Genomic DNA, 10,000 nt, shown 5'->3' with positions numbered 1-10,000 from the left:
GCACCCAACACTCTTTCAAAGTCGGATTACTCGGACTCAATCTGAAAATGGACCGATGCATGACGTCAACACTTAGCCCGCCTCGTCTGATCTATCTAAGCCATCTCGACCCACCCAACACGCCTTCCAAGTCGGATCACTCGGACTTCGATCTGAAAATCTCCGGACTCATTTTTATGAATATCCCCAGTCAGTAAGAACGTTATTTCGCCAATATATACCAACAATAAACCATATTCCAATAGCTGAACCAAAAATATAATTCCCGATCCAAACGTTCTGCATCGCCCAACGCGACCACCTTCCCTATATATGTCAGGAGAGCACAGGGTTCCCCTCCAGACAACACTTACGCTCTATCCCCGACTCTCGGTCGATCGATAGGCCAGGTCAGCGGTGTCTGTTTCGGCCGAAGCTCGGACTTTGGTCAAAATGTTCCGATACAAAATTTGAACCAAGATAGATACAGATATGATTCCTTCTTAAATATACGTTGATTATCGAACAGAATATGGTAAATATTTTGCGATGACCGAGGATTTCATGAATTTTTTTTTTTTTTCGAAAAAATTTTCTATTATCGGAATTTCCTCAAATTTCATTTGGTTGCCTCCTAATGCTTATTAAAAATGATAATCAACAATCAGAATCATTATTTATCATTTATTTCAATTTTTATAATGAAAAACGTTCACGTCCTTTCGCGCCTCTCGATCGTCGTTTACGTGATGCATCGGTCAGCCCTAGTTTACGTGGTGCATCGGTAAGATCGAGTTCACGTTCTGCATCGGTCTGCCCGAGTTTACGTGGTGCATCGGTAAGATCGAGATTACGTGGTGCATCGGTAAGATCGAGTTCACGTTCTGCATCGGTCTGCCTGAGTTTACGTGGTGCATCGGTATGATCGAGTTTACGTTCTGCATCGGTGTGATCTAGTTTACGTTGTGCATCGGTAAGATCGAGATTACGTGAAGCATCGGTATGATCGAGTTTACGTTCTGCATCGGTCTGGACTCTGAGATATATTTTCGACGTGAAAATGTTCCGATACAACTTTTGAACCAGGATAGTTAGAGAGATGATTTTTTCTGGGATGTACGTTGATTGGGGAATGGATTGTGGAAAATAACTTGCCATGACCGAGGTGTTCTCGAATTTTTTTTTTTTTTCGAAAAATATTTTCTGATTTTGGATTTCACTCAAATTTGATTTCGTTGCCTTCTAATGTGTTCTAAAAGAGTAAATCAGTAATCAGAATCGAAAAATATTTTTCGGATTTTTTTTTTTTTGAAAAAAAATTTTCTGATTTTGGAATTTCCTCAAATTTGATTTGGTTGCCTTCTAATGTGTTTTTAAAGCGTAAATCAGTAATCAGAATCAATATTCATTGTCGACTTTAATTTTTATAAGGAAAAATGTTCACGTCCTTAAACGCCTCCCCATCATTAGCCCGAGTCCAAGTCGATGTCAGTCCCGAGCGGACGGTGTCAGATACTACCTATCGCCCCGGTCTGGACTTGGCGAGGTATTTCGACGTGAAATGTTCCGATACAACTTTTGAACCAGGATAGTTAGAGAGATGATTTCTTCTATGTTGTACGTTGATTGTGGAATGGATTGTGGGAAATAACTTGCCATGACCCAGGTGTTCTTGAATTTTTTTTTTTTTCGAAAAAAATTTTCTGATCTTGAAATTTCCTCAAATCTGATTGCGTTGCCTTCTAATGTGTACTAAAAGAGTAAATCAGTAATCAGAATCAATATTCATTGTCGACTTTAATTTTTATAAGGAAAAATGTTCACGTCCTTAAACGCCTCTCCATCGTTACCCCGACTCCAAGACGATGTTAGACCGGAGCGGACGGTGTCAAATGCGACCGATCTCCCCGGTCTGGACTTAGCGAGATATTCCGACGTGAAATGTTCCGATACAAAAATTTAACTGTGATAGTTAGAGAGATGGTTCCTTTTGTGATGTACGTTGATTGTGTAATAGAATATGGAAATAAACTTGAGATGACCGAGGTCTTCTGGGATTTTTTTTTTTTTTCGAAAAATATTTTTCGATTTCGGAAATCCCTCAAATTTCATTGAGATATGTCCTAATGTGTTCTTAAAACTTAAATCAACAATCAGAATTAATATCCAAAAGTTATTTCATTTTTTATAAGGAAAAACGTTCACGTCCTTTCCGCTCCCAAAAAGTGAGATATCATAGAAAATATCGCTATATTTGTTGTTTACGGCCATACCACGCTGAAATTGCCAGTTCTCGTCAGAACACTGTGCTGAGAGGTTATACCCAAAATCGCTCCGTAGAGATAGTTGTGGAATTTGTGAACGTTAAAACTGACCTGTGAAAGTGACCGTTGTGTCAGACCAGACGGCGCCAAGCCGCATTCCAGAGCCAAGAATAGACTGAGTGAGTGACGAAATTTTACCTGCTCGGGTCCGAAAGGCCCTGAAACGGCCGAGTTTCGCGTGAAACCGACCGCTTTTGAATTCCTTTTTGAAAGGAATTTCAAAAATTTTATCAGAACTTTATTAAAATGATGGACGACCAGGAAATGAAACTCCCTTCAGATTCATCTGATAATGAAACTGACCCCCCGAGAGTCGCCAAAAAGAGAAGTCGAGTTGGAGATGTGGAAAACCCAAACTTCACGCATCCAACAACATCTATCAGGAAAAGGAAGGACAAAAAGACAATCCCTGTAGAAATCAAAAATAAATTTAACTACCTCAATCCAAATGAGGTAGAAGTCAATGCAGCAGTCAATGAAATTAGAAAAAATCAACGGAAACCCCCGCCAATAGTGGTCAACGGCGTTTTCAAAAAACACAATAAAACGGTGGCCGACATAACGAAAGTTATAAATGGCAAATTTTATATTAAATACAGTGCCATGAACTCCACCGTCTACACCGAGACGGTAGAAGACAGAAAGAAACTAGAAAAATATTTTGATGAAAACGACGTGAAATACCACACTTACACCCCAAGGGAAGAAAAAACCCATGCTTTTACGCTGAGGGGACTGGATTCTGATCCAGACCTGGAAGAGATTAAAACTGAACTCCAGGAACTAGGAATTCCGGTTGTGGAAATCCACAAACTAAAAGCAACGAAATCACCGGCGTACATGGTCGTCACCGGAAATACGATAACGCTCCGGAAAATACAGAAGGAAGTCCGCGTTATTAATTATACAGCCGTTCGGTGGAACAAGTACTACACAAAAAGGGAAGTAATCCAATGTCACAACTGCCAGATGTGGGGACATGCCACGGCCAACTGCCATAGGACCCCAAACTGCCTCAAGTGCGCGGAAAATCACGCGACTCGCGAGTGCCCAAAATCAATTAATACGCCGGCAAAGTGCGCGAACTGTTTCGGGAGTCACCCCGCAAACAGTACCGAGTGCGCGATTTACGTGAACATCTGCAACCGCAGGGCGAGGAACGCCAAAACCGCCGCCCCTGCCGCCCCCAAAGTTTACCGCGAAGCTCCAATCCCGGCCGTGAATGTCTGGGAAGAAAGGAGAAAGGCCCAAGAGGCCAAACAAAAACCGGTAAGTGGCATGGCCAACCCCCAAACCACCCCCAAAACCCCAACTTCCCCCCCAACAAACAAAACTCATGACACAAATAACACAAATAACTTCCAAAACGCGTTTTACGAGCTGAAAAGCGAGTTCAACAGACTTAATCAATACGTGGACATACGACAACTACTGACAGACGTCAAAAGACTCAACCAGCAGCTGCAAAATGCAAGCCCCGCCGAAAGAAAGTACGTCATACTGGAATTCTTCCTCAATTTAAATGACTAAGTCATTAAAAATCGCGACTTGGAACGCGAATGGAGTCTCCCAAAAATTCCTGGAGATCTCCAATTTTCTAAATTACAACCAAATAGACATACTGACTATCAACGAGACAAAACTGAAAAACAACCACAAATTTTTCATTAAAGGATACCAGACATATAGGCAAGACAGACAAGACAACTCTGGATTCGGTGGAATCGCTATACTAGTAAAGAATATTATCGCATCCACCATTTTGCCTACCATCAACTGCACAATAGAGAACGCTAGCGTCCAGATTGATGGCAACTTAATCATAACGGCGGTGTATAATAGCCCCAGTCGCAAATTCAGTACCAACTGCCTAAGATTCCTATTTTCTAGGAAAAATAAAGTAATAGTTCTAGGCGATCTAAATGCTAAACACGAAGAATGGAACTGCAACTGCAGAAACACCAATGGAAATCGTCTATTCAGTTTCCTTGAAGCTAATGATGACGTAATTTTGAACATCCCTAACGGACACACTCATTTTCCAGACAATGGAAAAGCTCCGAGTACTATCGATTTAATACTCACTAAGAATATTAACTTGAATAGTATCCCGGACGCGAGTTGTCAGTTAGGGTCCGATCATAATCCAGTGATCTTCTCGGTCAATTATAGCAGCGAAAGAAACCCAACAAAATTAGTGTACGACTATTCGAACGCTGATTGGGCAAAATTTCGTACAATATTAGATAGTAAAATAACTATCAACAATAAAATCGAAACTGCTTCCGACATCGAACGGGAAATTGAAAAGTTTACGAAGGCCCTCAAGTACGCCCGCGATAAAACAATTTCCAAAAAACCGAGAGCTGAAGTAGCAGAAAAACTACCAGCCCATATTATCGACTTGATCAAGTTCAGGAATAAAATCAGAAAAAGGTGGCAATCCCACCAAAGACAAGTCGATAAAACACTCTTAAACTCATACACCCGCGAAATCCGAAACCACATAAAAATTTTCCAGAACGAAAGATGGGAACAGAAAATCTCCAGGCTAAATTCTAATAACAAAGATCTCTGGAAAACAGTCAAATCCAGTATTCAAAAATTCTCCCAAGTTCCCATCTTGGTCCAAAATTCCGCGAATTACATCACCGATAAAGAAAAAGCGGACGTACTTGCGGAAAACTTCGAAACCGCTCACCACATATCCCAGACCGATAGTCCAGAACAAGCAGACATACGGAAAAGAGTGGAAGACTTTATAAATTCGAACCGCTTCGTAAAGCCCGAAAATCATCTATTAACAAATCCATCGGAAATACGGGACGAAATTAAAAAGCTTCCACTAAACAAAGCGCCAGGAAAGGACGAAGTGGACAATAGACTGATCCGGAACCTATCCAGAAAGGCCATAGTTCAACTGAACTACATCATAAACGCTGTATTCAAATTTCAACACTGGCCTAGCTGTTGGAAAACAGCAGTAGTAACCCCTATCCCCAAAGCCGGGAAAGTCACAACTTCTCCCGGCAACTACCGTCCGATCAGTCTACTGTCTAACCTCAGCAAGCTGACCGAGAAAATCCTGTTAGGAAAAATAAAACATGTAATGAAAAACAATAAAATTCGCGATGACCATCAATTTGGCTTCAAGGAAAAACACAGCTCGACACAGCAAATCTGCCGAATCGTAGTCGACGTAATAAATAGTTTCAATAATAAAAACCACACGGTCATGCTCCTCCTCGACATCGAAAAGGCGTTCGACAAAGTTTGGATAGAGGGGCTGACCTACAAATTAATAAAACTTAAATTCCCGAAATTCCTCATAAAGACCATTTACTCATATCTCAATAACAGAAAATTCATAGTACGCGTAGGGAATGAAACATCCGCGCCCAAAAATATAAAAGCAGGAATTGTGCAGGGATCAGTCCTTGGACCTAGATTATTCAATATCTACGTCCAGGATATCCCGAAACATAACAAAACAAAAATCGCCCTCTTCGCGGATGACACGGCCATATATGCCCACTCATCCAGCGCTGAAGACGCCAATCGCGAGCTGAAAAACCATCTCGAAGTACTTATCAATTACTTCGACAGATGGAAAATAAAACTGAATGAGACCAAAGCAGAGCAGATCGTGTTTAGCAGAAGACGGAATGAAAAAGTAATCTTAGACAAATTAAAAATCAATAATACGGAAATTGTTCCAAAAAGCTCCGTTAAGTACCTGGGCATTGAATTGGACGAAAGGCTAAATTTCCACCGCCATATCAAAGCACAAATCCATAAAGGATACGCCATCAAAAAGATACTGCATCCTCTATTGTGCAGTAAAAGTATGCTGAATGAAAAAAACAAATTGCTCATTTACAAAACATACATCCGGCCAGTAGTCACATACGCTGCGCCGGCATTTTGTCACCTTAGGCCCTTTCCAATAAGGCCCATTCAAAACCTTCAAAACAAAATCCTAAGATTGGCCTTGAGCAAGCCGTATTACACTAGGATATCCAAACTACATGAACTCGCGGATATTCCAACCATCCGCGAGTACCTAAACAAAGTATCTAGCGATTTCTACGAATTCCAGTGTAAATCCAACGCACTGACAAGACAAATTACGAAAACGCGACTCCACGCATCCCCTCACCCCCTCCCGTACCAATTCCTTCCCATATTCCTTAAACCTCCCTAAAAACCCACCCCAAACACCCAAAAACCCCTATGAAAACCGCCATCTTCCAAGACCGGCCATGTCACATACCGACATTTTGAAAAATATGTCTTGACGACGAATCACAACGAAAGGTAGCGGCAGCCAATGCGAATGGCGTATCCATCGCCCTGTTATCGTAACAACCAATCGGTCCTACGGGTACTAGACCCAACAGCGACACGAACGGTGCTACGAGAAATGGGGACTGGCCACGACTAGCAAATGGCGGCCGTTAGCTGAATTGAGAATCGCCGTTTAGCATAACGGGAACCCCTTCCCAGACATGTATATAAAATTGTATATAAAAAATTTGTAAATGTCAAAACTGTACATAACTGTATATATATCCCCAACCCACCCCCCATCCCTCCCCCAATTACTTATATCAGGTTTTTTTTTTCTAAATTTTTCCTGAAAATCCCCTATTATAATAAAATAAATAAATATACGATATCAAACAAAAATTCCCAAACACCCTGAAATTACTTAAAAATTTTTTATTATATGTATATGAAATGTAACTGATAATACCAGAATTATCTGGTAGGAACTGTATATAAACCCTTATTGTTGATTAACATGGCCTATATAGGCACATATCTGTAACTATCACAAAGACAAATAAAGACCATTTGAAATTGAAATTGAAAATTGAACACTGAAGCCAAGCAGCGTCGGGCGCGGTTAGTACTTGGATGGGTGACCGCTTGGGAACACCGCGTGCTGTAAGCTTTTTTTTTACGTTCTGCATCGGTCTGCCGAGATAACGTGGTGCATCGGTATGATCGAGTTTACGTTCTGCATCGGTAAGATCGAGATTACGTGATGCATCGGTAAGATTGAGATTACGTGGTGCATCGGTAAGATCGAGTTTACGTGGTGCATCGGTAAGATCCAATTTACGTTCTGCATCGGTAAGATCCAGTTCACGTGGTGCATCGGTAAGATCGAGATTACGTGGTGCATCGGTAAGATCGAGTTTACGTGGTGCATCGGTAAGATCCAATTCACGTTCTGCATCGGTAAGATCCAGTTCACGTGGTGCATCGGTAAGATTGAGATTACGTGGTGCATCGGTAAGATCGAGTTTACGTGGTGCATCGGTAAGATCCAATTCACGTTCTGCATCGGTAAGATCCAGTTCACGTGGTGCATCGGTAAGATTGAGATTACGTGGTGCATCGGTAAGATCGAGTTTACGTGGTGCATCGGTAAGATCCAATTCACGTTCTGCATCGGTAAGATCCAGTTCACGTGGTGCATCGGTAAGATCGAGATTACGTGGTGCATCGGTAAGATCGAGTTTACGTGGTGCATCGGTAAGATCCAATTCACGTTCTGCATCGGTAAGATCCAGTTCACGTGGTGCATCGGTAAGATTGAGATTACGTGGTGCATCGGTAAGATCGAGTTTACGTGGTGCATCGGTAAGATCCAATTCACGTTCTGCATCGGTAAGATCCACTTTACGTGGTGCATCGGTCTGCCCTAGTTTACGTGGTGCATCGGTTTGGACTTAGAGATATATTTTCGACGTGAAAATGTTCCGATACAACTTTTGAACCAGGATAGTTAGAGAGATGATTTTTTCTGGGATGTACGTGGATCGGGGAATGGATTGTGGGAAATAACTTGCCATGACCGAGGTGTCCTCGAATTTTTTTTTTTTTCGAAAAAAATTTTCTGATTGTGGAATTTTCTCAAATTTGATTTGGTTGCCTCCTAATGTGTTCTAAAAGAGTAAATCAGTAATCGGAATCGAAAAATATTTTTCGGATTTTTTTTTTTTTCGAAAAAAATTTTCTGATCGTGGAATTTCCTCAAATTCGATTTGGTTGCCTTCTAATGTGTTTTTAAAGCGTAAATCAGTAATCAGAATCAATATTCATTGTCGACTTTAATTTTTATAAGGAAAAATGTTCACGTCCTTAAACGCCTCCCCATCATCAGCCCGAGTCCAAGTCGATGTCAGTCCCGAGCGGACGGTGTCAGATACTACCTATCGCCGAGGTCTGGACTTGGCGAGATATTACGACGTGAAATGTTCCGATACAACTTTTGAACCAGGATAGTTAGAGAGATGATTTCTTCTATGTTGTACGTTGATTGTGGAATGAAATACGGAAAATAACTCGCCATGACCGAGGTGATTACGATTTTTTTTTTTTTTCGAAAAAAATTTTCTGATCGTGGAATTTTCTCAAATTTGATTTGGTTGCCTCCTTATATGTTCTAGTAGCGATAATCAACAATCAGAATCAAAATCCATGGTCGGGTTTGATTTTTATAAGGAAAAATGTTCACGTCCTTTTTTACAACCCCGACTCATTGACGATGTTAGAACCGAGCCGGCGGTGTCAGATACGACCGATCGCCCCGGTCCCGATCGTCATTTACGTTGTGCATCGGTCTGCCCGAGATTACGTGGTGCATCGGTATGATCGAGTTTACGTGGTGCATCGGTAAGATCCAATTCACGTTCTGCATCGGTAAGATCCAATTCACGTTCTGCATCGGTAAGATCCAGTTCACGTGGTGCATCGGTAAGATGGAGATTACGTGGTGCATCGGTAAGATCGAGATTACGTGGTGCATCGGTAAGATCTACTTTACGTTCTGCATCGGTCTGCCCTTGTTTACGTGGTGCATCGGTAAGATCGAGATTACGTGAAGCATCGGTATGATCGAGTTTACGTTCTGCATCGGTCTGCCCGATATTACGTGGTGCATCGGTCTGCCCTAGTTTACGTGGTGCATCGGTTTGGACTTAGAGATATATTTTCGACGTGAAAATGTTCCGATACAACTTTTGAACCAGGATAGTTAGAGAGATGATTTTTTCTGGGATGTATGTTGATTGACGTACGAAACTTGGAAAAAAAATAGAAAAGACCGAGGTACTCTAGAAAAAAAATTTATTGAAAATATTTTTTTGATTTCGGAATTAATTCGAAATTCATTCAGATGTCTTCTATCAATATCGCGAAAGAAAAATCAATAATCAGAATCGATATTCATCTAAGATTATTTCCTTTTGGATTGTGTTAACATTCGGTACGATCTTGTCTACGTGATGCATCGGTTTGTTTCTCGGCTCTTGTGAGCAAGTTGGACACTCGAGACGGCCTCCATCGATCGGATTAGGCGGGCTTTAATGTTAACGTGCTGCATCGGTGTGATCTTGTTTACGTCATGCATCGGTATAGCTTTAAATCGCGCCGTAAAGTCGTTCACGTCATGCATCGGTGGCACAAAAAAAAGACGCCGATGCATGACGTGAGCCGACTTTTCGGCGCGATTTAAGATACCGATGCATGACGTGAACGACTTTACGGCGCGATTTAAGATACCGATGCATGACGTGAACCGACTTTTCGGCATGAAGTCAGCTAAAATTATCGTGTGCATCTTGGGTCGGTCCACGTACCGTAGATCAGAGAGGGACGACGTACATACATCGGATACATTTGTA

Source organism: Harmonia axyridis, chromosome X (assembly GCF_914767665.1).
Source record: "Harmonia axyridis chromosome X, icHarAxyr1.1, whole genome shotgun sequence".
Taxonomy (NCBI): domain Eukaryota; kingdom Metazoa; phylum Arthropoda; class Insecta; order Coleoptera; family Coccinellidae; genus Harmonia; species Harmonia axyridis.
The sequence above is the reverse complement of the archived record's forward strand: the minus strand, read 5'-3'. Positions refer to the sequence as shown.